This window comes from Triticum dicoccoides, chromosome 1B (genome assembly GCF_002162155.2).
Source record: "Triticum dicoccoides isolate Atlit2015 ecotype Zavitan chromosome 1B, WEW_v2.0, whole genome shotgun sequence".
In the NCBI taxonomy this organism is placed as follows: domain Eukaryota; kingdom Viridiplantae; phylum Streptophyta; class Magnoliopsida; order Poales; family Poaceae; genus Triticum; species Triticum dicoccoides.
The window spans coordinates 390,593,759-390,603,699 of NC_041381.1; the positions used below are offsets into that span (position 1 = coordinate 390,593,759).

Sequence of the window (9,941 nt, forward strand, 5' to 3'; positions counted from 1 at the left end):
CGGCCTCCCTCGCCCACCGCGCCGCCTCTCGCCCACCCTCAACGCCGCCGCCCGCCGTCGCCCGCCGCCCCCTCTCACCCACGTACAGAGAGCTAGCGAGATCGTGGAGAGAGAGAGAGAATTTTTTTGTTCTTTTTAATTTTAACTAGTTAATTAGTTTAACAAAAACGGTAAAATAACTTAACAAAAAACATATAACCGTAAAATTTGATAATCGTATAACCGTAAAATAACTTAACAAAAACGGTAAAATAACTTAACAAAAAACGTATAACCGTAAAATAACTTAATTAACAAAAAACGTATAACTTAACAAATAACCGTAAAATTTGATAATTAACAAAAAAACGTATATACGGAGAGGGGGCGACGAGGGGGGCGGCGATGCGCGCGGTGTTTTTTTAGGGATCGAGAGGGGGCGGCGAGGGTTATACATGTGTGTTGTCCTCGCCTCCCTCTCCGTGACGCCGTCGTCTGCCGCCCCATCTCGCGCTCTACCGCGACACCCTCTCCCACCCCTTCCTCGCCCCCTCCTTTTGCCACCGCCCTTTCGCCACCGCCACCGCCACCGCCCCCCTTCTTCACTTAATTAATTTGTTTTTACTACATGTTTTCAGGACTGACATAATGGCGGACGATAGAGCTGACCCGATTATGGACAACTATGATCCAGACGGTGAAGCACATATGTTCGGCATCATAAACGGCGATATTCTATATGTGCCGACCGAACAAGAAGAAGATGATATCTCTTCTTATCTGAACCTTGACGGTGAAGATGAAGGGCGCCGTCAGCAAGATGATGCCGAACAAACGTCGATAAACGACGATCTTCAAATGGAAGTAGCAACCACCTCCGGCGCCGAGGTATATATATACATTGAGCGTGCGCGACTCTCTTTCTTATTTTAGCCCTCGGCCGGATCGTCGAAACAATCGAGTACGTCGTCAAAGCGTGGCGCAACCAAGACGATGAAACAAGGAGAAACATGCACCATCGAGGTTGTCGACAGTGCAACCGGCAGGCCGCTAGAGCCCCGCAAGAACGCCACCAAGTTTGTCAACCAATGCAGAGCCATTGTTAGAGACAATGTCTCGATCACCGTCCAGGAGTGGAATAAGCCAAAGAAGGCACGAATTGCTGGTTTCACTTTTGTCGATAAGAGAACAAAAAAAGATTTCTTCAAGAAGCTTATGGAACATTTCGTTCTACCTCCGGAATACAACAAATTCGATGAGGAGGGTAACAAGATTGAGGAAAACAAGGAGAGGAGGAGGCTAGTCAAACAGTTCGCTCTTCATAAGATGGCCGACGCATTCTGGAAATTCAAGCAAAATCTAGCCCATGACTTTGTCAAGCAGAACAAGACTCCGGATTTCAAAGGACAATATGAGAAACTGAAACATGATTGGCCAGAATTTGTGAAGCAAAAGAAATCGGAGCAGTTCATTCAAATATCGAAAAAATAAGGAAAATGCGGCTAAGAAGGAGTACAATCATATTATGGGGCCAGGAGGGTATCGCCTTTGGGAGCCTAGGTGGGAGAATATGGAGAACGAGCTGAGGGCGCGAGGAATCCGTCCAGGTACGGAGGGATGGGACCCAAGGGCCAAAAGCTGGTGGTACGGGCATGGGGGAACGCTGAACCCGGAGACAGGGGAGTGTGTTTACCGGGGCAAAATAATTAAACCCACCCAAGCCCTTATTGACGCAATGAGGGATGCTCAAGAGGGGAAGATCAAGTTCAACAGAGAGAACGACGCGCTGACAAAAGCCCTCGGGAATCCTGAACACGGAGGACGTGTACGAGGCATGGGGCACATTCCATGGAAAATAGGGTTCCCCCAGAACGATGACCCGTACGGTTACAGAAGCCGGAAGAGAAAGATGGATCAGGAAGCAGATGTTGTGGCGCGGTTGGCATCGGAAATGGATGTGATGAAGAAAACCGTGAGTGTACTAGTAGCCGAAAGAGATGCAGCTCGGGCGCAGCATGAAGATCATCCAGCGGATCTCAGAAGCCAGCAGCGGAGAAGCAGTGTGGCTTCCACGGAGGCCCCACCGGCTGGTGCAGATGCACCGACAATCGAAATTACTGCACCGGAGCCTCTGGTGGTCGAAATTACTGCACCAGAGCCTCTGGTGGTCGAAATTACTGCACCGGAGCCTCCTCGCTACCCCGTGGACGATATAAAGGAGATGAAAGAATGTCATCTGTATTATCCTATCGGGAACATGTCCATGAAGGTAGCCACCTAGATACTCCAATGTCACCTCAAGTATCCGCTGGTCTGATTATATGATATGCATCACACAATCTCAGATTCATCTATTCAACCAACACAAAGAACTTCAAAGAATGCCCCAAAGTTTCTACCGAAGAGTCAAGACGAAAATGTGTGTCAACCCCTATGCATAGATTTCCAAGGTAACGGAACTCACAAGTTGATCACCAAAACATACATCAAGTTGATCAATAGAATACCCCATTGTCACCATGGGTATCCCACGCAAGACATACATCAAGTGTTCTCAAATCCTTAAAGACTCAATCCGATAAGATAACTTCAAAGGGAAAACTCAATCCATTACAAGAAATTAGAGGGGGAGAAACATCATAAGGTCCAATTATAATAGCAAAGCTCGCGATACATCAAGATCGTGCCAAATCAAGAACACGAGAGAGAGAGAGAGAGAGAGAGATCAAACACATAGCTACTGATACATACCCTCAGCCCCGAGGGTAAACTACTCCCTCCTCATCATGGAGAGCGTCGGGATGATGAAGATGGCCACCGGTGATGGATCCCGCCTCCAACAGGGTGCCGGAATAGGGTCCCGATTGGTTTTTGGTGACTACAGAGGCTTGCGACAGCGGAACTCCCGATCTAGGTTATTTTCTGGAGGTTTCTGTATTTATAGGAGAGGTTGGCGTCCAGAACAAGTCAAGGGGACCCACGGAGAGTCCACGAGGCACAGGGGCGTGGGGGCGCCCTCCACCCTAGTGGGCCCCACGGGACTCCCCTCAGCGGACTCTTCGTTCCAGTATTTTTTTATTTTCCAGAAAAAATCTCCGTTGATTTTCAACGCATTCCGAGAACTTTTATTTCTGCACAAAAACAACACCGCGGTAGTTCTGCTGAAAACAGCGTCAGTCCGGGTTAGTTCTAATCAAATCATACCAAAATCATGTAGAAATATTATAAACATGGCATGAATACATAAAAAATTATAGATATGTTGGAGACGTATCAGCATCCCCAAGCTTAATTCCTGCTCGTCCTCGAGTAGGTAAATGATAAAAACAAATTTTTTGATGTGGAATTCTACCTAACATATTTATCAATGTAATCTCTCTTTATTGTGGCAAGAATATTCAGATCCATAAGATTCAAAACAAAAGTTTAATATTGACATGAAAACAATAATACTTCAAGCATACTAACAAAGCAATCATGTCTTCTCAAAATAACATGGCCAAAGAAATCTATCCTATAGTCTGGCTATGCTCTATCTTCATCACACAAAATATTTAAATCATGCACAACCCCGATGACAAGCCAAACAATTGTTTCATACTTTTGATGTTCTACAACTTTTTCAACTTTCACGCAATACATGAGCGTGAGCCATGGACATAGCACTATGGGTGGAATAGAATATGGTGGTTGTGGAGAAGACAAAAGGGAGAAGATAGTCTCACACCAACTAGGCGTATCAACGGGCTATGGAGATGCCCATCAATAGATACTAGATGATTCCCCGCGCGTTGCAGCGGGAACATGTGCATATAAGTTGTTGTAATTTTTTTACTTTGGTATATTGAATCATCAAAGTTTGCAATTTACCTATTTCAAGGAAGATTTCATAAGGAATTGTAAGTGTTTTTTCATGAGATGAAATCGACTAATATCCACAGGGGTAAATACTGCATTCATACAAACAGTACAATGATGGGCACCAAACAAAAAGTAGTTAGTAAACAGTGAAAATATTCAACCAAATTCATGTTCATATTTGATCTTTCTAGGTGAAGAAGCATTGTTGATTCATCATCAATTTTAAATCTAGATATTGGAAGACATGGCACTTGTACATCCATGATAGATGAAAGTGATAGCTAATCAATTTATACTTCATTCAAGAGGACATATCACAGAAAGACATGAATAATGAGAGGCACAATAATTAGTTCAACTCAGCTGGTGACCCCAAACGGGTAAATCTACAAGCCAATCCAATATACTCTAATCTATCATTAGAGTTGGGTCTTAATTGAAGTTGAACTGGCAGATTTAAGGCTGAGTCCTGAGAAAGGATGATGATGATCCAAGCAAGCCCTATGCCATGCTCCAAGTAGTATATGGTATAACACCATATGAAAAAGGATGATGATCTACAATAAACAAAAAGAGTAGAAGTCAGAGTTGGGTAAATGTCCTAGTTATAAGGTAAACCCCATTTTGTTCAGTTTAATGAAACTACAATTAATAAAATACAAAAATAAAAATGTATGAGTGCTTCCTATCCAGAGCCCAAAATCTACTAATAAGAAAATGTGGGTGTTAAAATAATTTTACCAATGGTGTCGGGAAGTATCAAGAGCAGACCGAGCGACCATTGTAAAATTGGTTATTGATTACACTTTTCACAGTATAATCAAATCAAAGTAAAATAACACCCATAGATTGCATTGAAGTTTTTATCCGAGTTGTTAGAATATAAAGCCTTGGTGACCTATTGATAAGGAATCATGCTGTGCGCATGACCCGTATTGGTTAAAATAGAAGCTTGGAATTTCAGAACAATTTTTTTAAAGGTACGTTCAAGATGTGATCGAAACAGTTAATAAATATTTTGTGCAAAAAAGCACGCCAAGAAAAAAAATAATGCGCTAAACATTCTTATACAAATCAAGTTGTGTTAGTAAAATGAAGAGGATAAGAACCGACATTTCTTCTGTTGGATTGTTATTGTTATATTACAAAAATAAATTCTTCTTAAATGGAAAAGTAGCAACGCGCCTTTGATCTTCATCGCCACATTCAATTATGCCGGATACATTTATGATTAAGAACACACACCGGACACTTAATTATACCTGAAGAGTGATTGCTGCAAATCATCACCATTAATCATTGGGGAAGTTTTAAAAGGTAACTGAGAAAGAACTAAAGACCTACTATGGCGAAGTGGTGGTTAGAACTTGATAAATATCAAACAGATTTGTTACCCCGCAAAAAAACAGATTTGTTGCCTCTGAATCTTAATAAACATGTTCAAATTTGATTTGCTACGTACCTCTGGAATCATAATAAACATGCACTGGTAGAAAAAGAGGCTTCCGTCCAGCCCCATTAGTCGCGAAACTGTAGGAACCGCGACTAATGAAGTCTTTAGTCGCGGTTCGACAGACGAACCGCGACCAAAGGCTTGGGCCAGGGCGCTCGGTGGCCAGCTGGTGCACGTGAGGGGCTTTAGTCGCGGTTGGCCAGGCCAACCGCGACTAAAGGTGCCCAAAGGCCTTTAGTCGCGGTTGGCCTGGCCAACCGCGACTAAAGCTCCTCCCCTATATATACCAGTTCAGCGCACTCACTTAGCCATTTGGTGCCACTTCTCTTCACAAGGGGGTGTAGGTTTGCTTTTGGTTCCTCTTATGCACACAAGGTGTTTGATGAAATGCCCAACAGCGTGAAACAAACATGATATGAAGTGTTGGAGCCACACTTGAGGTTCCTCCTCGATCACGGTTAGCAACTTGAACCTTTCATGCATGTGTGTCATTGATAAAATATGCATGTGTGTTGTTCATTGTTTAATTTCTATTGTTTATAGCTAGTTACTTTAACAAATGCATGATGGTTAATTATATATTTTATATTATAATAATGCAGATGAATCGGCAATGGATGTACGGTAACCGACTCTCCCGCGAGTTCACTACGGGTTTGAAAGATTTCCTCGTAGTGGCTAATGCGAACAAGCAGAAGGGTTTTGTTATCTGTCCATGTGTTGACTGTAAGAATCAGAAGGGTTACTCTTCCTCAAGAGAAGTTCACCTGCACCTGCTTCGGCACGGTTTCATGCCAAGCTATAATTGTTGGACCAAGCATGGAGAAAGAGGGGTTATAATGGAAGAAGATGAAGAAGGGGATGATTTCATCGATGAAAGCTATCTTGCTCATTTCGGTGATACTTTCATGGAGGATGCTGAAGGTGAAGGGGAAGGTGAAGGGGAAGGTGAAGGGGAAGGTGAAGGTGAAGGTGAAGAAGAGGCACGTGATGAGACCGTTGATGATCTTGGTCGGACCATTGCTGATGCACGGAGACGCTGCGAAACTGAAAAGGAGAGGGAGAATTTGGATTGCATGTTAGAGGATCACAGAAAGTCGTTGTACCCCGGATGCGATGATGGTCTGAAAAAGCTAGGATGCACACTGGATTTGCTGAAATGGAAGGCACAGGCAGGTGTAGCTGACTCGGCATTTGAAAACTTGCTGAAAATGTTGAAGAATATGTTTCCAAAGAATAACGAGTTGCCCGCCAGTACGTATGAAGCAAAGAAGGTTGTCTGCCCTCTAGGTTTAGAGGTTCTGAAGATACATGCATGCATCAACGACTGCATCCTCTACCGCGGTGAATACGAGAATTTGAATGAATGCCCGGTATGCACTGCATTGCGTTATAAGATCAGAGGCGATGACCCTGGTGACGATGTTGAGGGCGAGAAACCCAGGAAGAGGGTCCCTCCAAGGTGATGTGGTATGCTCCTATAATACCACGGTTGAAACGTCTGTTCAGGAACAAAGAGCATGCCAAGTTGTTGCGATGGCACAAAGAGGACCGTAAGTCGGACGGGGAGTTGAGACACACCGCAGATGGAACGCAATGGAGAAAGATCGACAGAGAGTTCAAAGATTTTGCAGCTGACGCAAGGAACATAAGATTTGGTCTAAGTACAGATGGCATGAATCCTTTTGGCGAGCAGAGCTCCAGCCATAGCACCTGGCCCGTGACTCTATGCATCTACAACCTTCCTCCTTGGTTGTGCATGAAGCGGAAGTTCATTATGATGCCAGTGCTCATCCAAGGTCCGAAGCAACCCGGCAACGACATCGATGTGTACCTAAGGCCATTAGTTGATGAACTTTTACAGCTGTGGGGCAGACCTGGTGTCCGTGTGTGGGATGAGCACAAAAAAGAGGAATTTAACCTACGAGCGTTGCTTTTCGTAACCATCAATGATTGGCCTGCTCTTAGTAACCTTTCGGGACTGTCAAATAAGGGATACAATGCATGCACGCACTGCTTACACGAGACTGAAAGTGTACATTTGCCAAATTGTAAGAAGAACGTGTACCTTGGGCATCGTCGATTTCTTCTGAAAATTCATCCAGTAAGAAAGAAAGGCAAGCATTACAACGGCAAGGCAGATCACCGGCCGAAGCCTGCGGAACGCACTGGTGCTGAGGTATTTGATATGGTCAAGGATTTGAAAGTCATCTTTGGAAAGGGTCCTGGCGGACAATCAGTTCCGAAGGGAGCTGACGGGCACGCAGCCATGTGGAAGAAGAAATCTATATTCTGGGAGCTAGAATATTGGAAAGTCCTAGAAGTCCGCTCTGCAATCGACGTGATGCACGTTACGAAGAATATTTGCGTGAACCTCCTAAGCTTCTTGGGCGTGTATGGGAAGACAAATGATACAAAGGAAGCACGGCAGGACCAGCAACGTTTGAAAGACCCTGATGACCGGCATCCGGAATGGTTTCAAGGTCGTGCCAGCTACGCTCTGACCAAAGAAGAGAAGGTCATCTTTTTTGAATGCCTGAGCAGTATGAAGGTCCCGTCTGGGTTCTCGTCCAATATAAAGGGAATAATAAACATGGCGGAGAAAAAGTTCCAAAACCTGAAGTCTCACGACTGCCACGTGATTATGACGCAATTGCTTCCGATTGCTTTGAGGGGGCTCCTGCCGGAAAATGTTCGAGTAGCCATTGTGAAGCTATGTGCATTCCTCAATGCAATCTCTCAGAAGGTAATCAATCCAGAAGATCTACCACGGTTACAGAACGATGTGATCCAATGTCTTGTCAGTTTCGAGTTGGTGTTCCCGCCATCCTTCTTCAATATTATGACGCACCTCTTGGTTCACCTAGTTGAAGAGATTTTCATTCTCGGTCCTGTATTTCTACACAATATGTTCCCCTTCGAGAGGTTCATGGGAGTATTAAAGAAATATGTTCATAACCGTGCTAGGCCAGAAGGAAGCATCGCCAAGGGCTATGGAAATGAGGAGGTAATTGAGTTTTGTGTTGACTTTGTTCCTGACCTTAAGCCGATTGGTCTTCCTCGATCGCGGCACGAGGGGAGACTAAGTGGAAAAGGCACGATCGGAAGGAAATCAATGACATGTATGGACGGCCATTCTCTGACTGAGGCACACCACACTGTACTGACCAATTCCAGCTTGGTGGCTCCGTACTTTGAGAAACACAAGAATATTTTACGCTCGGACAACCCGGGGAAGCCTGAATCCTGGATTAGGAAGGCCCACATGGAGACTTTCGGCAGTTGGTTGAGAAAACATTTAATGAATGACAATGATGTTGTAGATCAGCTGTACATGTTGGCCAAGACACCATCTTCGACTATAACGACTTTCCAAGGGTACGAGATAAATGGGAATACATTTTACACGATCGCCCAAGATAAAAAGAGCACCAACCAAAACAGTGGTGTCCGCTTTGATGCAGCAACCGAGAATGGGCAAAAGGTCACATATTATGGTTACATAGAGGAGATATGGGAACTTGACTATGGACCCTCCTTTAAGGTCCCTTTGTTCCGGTGCAAATGGTTCAAGCTAACAGGAGGTGGGGTAAAGGTGGACCAGCAATACGGAATGACAATGGTGGATTTCAAGAATCTTGGTTACCTTGACGAACCATTCGTCCTAGCGAAAGATGTCGCTCAGGTTTTCTATGTGAAGGACATGAGTAGCAAACCGAGGAAACGGAAAGATAAGAAAACGATCAGTACATCATGCGATGATCCAAAGCGCCACATTGTTCTTTCAGGGAAAAGAAACATCGTGGGAGTGGAGGACAAGACAGACATGTCAGAAGATTATAATATGTTTGCTGAAATTCCGCCCTTCAAAGTGAACACCGACCCAAGCATTAAGTTAAATGATGAGGATGCTCCATGGATACGGCACAATCGTAAGCAAGCAGGGACACAAGGGAAGAAATGATGTGTAATAATTTATTGTACCAAACTTTGTTGAATGGATCATGTGAATTATATTACCCGTGATGTGTTTGGTGTCCATTTTCGAATGATTCGAGATACCACTGATGATACATGAAATTTGGAGTGATTTAGTCATACTCCTGCCTAGGCGTGTAATATGCATACTCGTAGTCTTCATAGCCGCCGCCGTTGTACTGGTAGTCGTCGCCTTCTAAGTTGCCGCCGTCGTCGTCACTGCTGTCGTCGCCGTCGTACTCCTGCCTAGGCGTATAAAATTTTGAATTGAATTAGTTTTATTTTTCTGAATTTTTTGATATATTATTTGTATTTTTAACATTTTGAATTGAATTAGTTTTATTTTTCTTAATTTTTTGATATATTATTTGTATTTTTAGAATTTTGAATTGAATTAGTTTTATTTTTCTGAATTTTTTGATATAATATTTGTGTTTTTAACATTTTGAATTGAATTAGTTTTATTTTTCTGAATTTTTTGATATATTATTTGTATTTTTAACATTTTGAATTGAATTAGTTTTATTTTTCTTAATTTTTTGATATATTATTTGTATTTTTAGAATTTTGAATTGAATTAGTTTTATTTTTCTGAATTTTTTGATATAATATTTGTGTTTTTAACATATTGAATTGAATTAGTTTTATTTTTCTGAATTTTTTGATATAT

General features: G+C 43.0%; 1 pseudogene; it reads left to right on the forward strand.

Annotated features, from left to right (window-relative positions):
• The first annotated feature begins 5,910 nt into the window (after positions 1-5,910).
• On the forward strand, positions 5,911-9,212 carry LOC119305613 (annotated as a pseudogene).
• Positions 9,213-9,941: the final 729 nt, after the last annotated feature.